Genomic DNA, 1705 nt, shown 5'->3' on the forward strand with positions numbered 1-1705 from the left:
CCAAAATTCAAAACAGAATAAAAGCATTCAAGACTTCCAAGACTTTATTCTTGTTGTTGTGAAACTGCATTTACATCTCTGCTGAAACCCATGCTTATACAATTACTTTGAGTGGAGCAGATTGCAACTCCTGTAGCTGATTTATTATTCATAAAAACAGAACAAAAAAAAGTAGAAACTCCATCAAATTGGATGCCATTTAACTCTTGCTAACTATCGGTCAGCAAACGAGAATACCGGTCTAACTCTAGAACAGATCTTATGTCACATAACAATTTGCTGATTTATCACGTATAAAAGGAACAACAAAACCTGCACCTGAAAGCTCAAACTGTGCACTTGAGTGAGTCAGCGTTAAGTGGCAACAACAATAATGATAAATAGCAAAAATCAAAAACGATCAAATTTGCTGTCAGCAGAACTGAAAGTTTATTACAGCTTAACACATATTTTGCGGTTGTCAAATTTCAGTTTCACATGTCGAGTGACTACAAAGACTACGATGAAACGTTTGTCAGTGAACACGGGGTTATGAAAATGATAAACAGCACATTTCCCACAAGCGAGACTCCTCAATAAGCAAATCCTCATACTTCATAATTAAACTGCACAATCAAACGTGGGCTTTGAGTGCACTTTCTTTGTTGTGACTTTCTATTAATACTAAAAAAAAAAAAAAAAAAAAAAAAAAAAAAAGCAGGAGGTAGTACACAGTGTGAGCTTCCAGACCACAAATGTCTCCATTCAACATCCATTTATCAAACAATCCCGCAATGTTAGACCAGAAATAATTCTGTAAAAATCAGCTCTTAAACATGACCGAAACAAATTAGTGAAGGTCTATGATGACTGCAGAGAATCCTGCTATTAATGCCATATGGGCCAAATCAGTTAGTGTAATAGACAGACGTCAGAGGGACATTAAGAGTCACAAATAAAATGAAAACACATCAAGCCAATAACGCAATAAGGCTGTCAGAGAAAATAAAGTCCAGAATTCACTCGGTGTCAGTATCAGCCCACAATCAGTTTCCTGTCAGTGCAACTCAGGCTGACTCGCCCACACATCCACATTATCTCATAACACAATGGATGACTTATCATAAATATCAGCTCACAATATCTACAGTATAGACATATGCAACATGAGGAAATGTAATACATGCAAGTAATTAAAACAAAAAAAATAAAAATACAGTGATCCGTGTCCTCGAACGTTTACAGACCGTGTAATAATAAGAATCCCTCCTTCCATCTGAGGATTTTACAAGACGAGAAAATCTGACTCCTATTTTCCAGTCCAGGACACTGAATCATGAGATCATGGCTGCAGATTATCGGGGAATAATTAACATCTTCAGAGGTTCGACAACATTGAAACGATTACTGGTGGTTCTCAAAAATCATTTAGTTTCATCCCGGTTCTCTGGTCGTTTTGTGACTTCAGCTCCTTTTAACAGCAGCAGTCTGCACTTCTCAGTTCGTATTAATTAAACATACCACTTTGCTGATTTTAACCCAACCACAAGAGATGCAGTGGCCACCTGAACGTTACGAATGTGGGCGTCTAGCAGCTGACCAAGTGCCACCTCTCGAGTTGCGTAATAACTTTTTTATGTGGTGGCCTGGATTAAGAGCCATGTCAACCCCCGTACAACTTCCCATCATTGCACTCATTTATCCCAGAAGAAAAACAGCTGTTTTC

The sequence above is a fragment of the Scatophagus argus genome, chromosome 14 (genome assembly GCF_020382885.2).
Source record: "Scatophagus argus isolate fScaArg1 chromosome 14, fScaArg1.pri, whole genome shotgun sequence".
NCBI lineage: Eukaryota > Metazoa > Chordata > Actinopteri > Scatophagidae > Scatophagus > Scatophagus argus.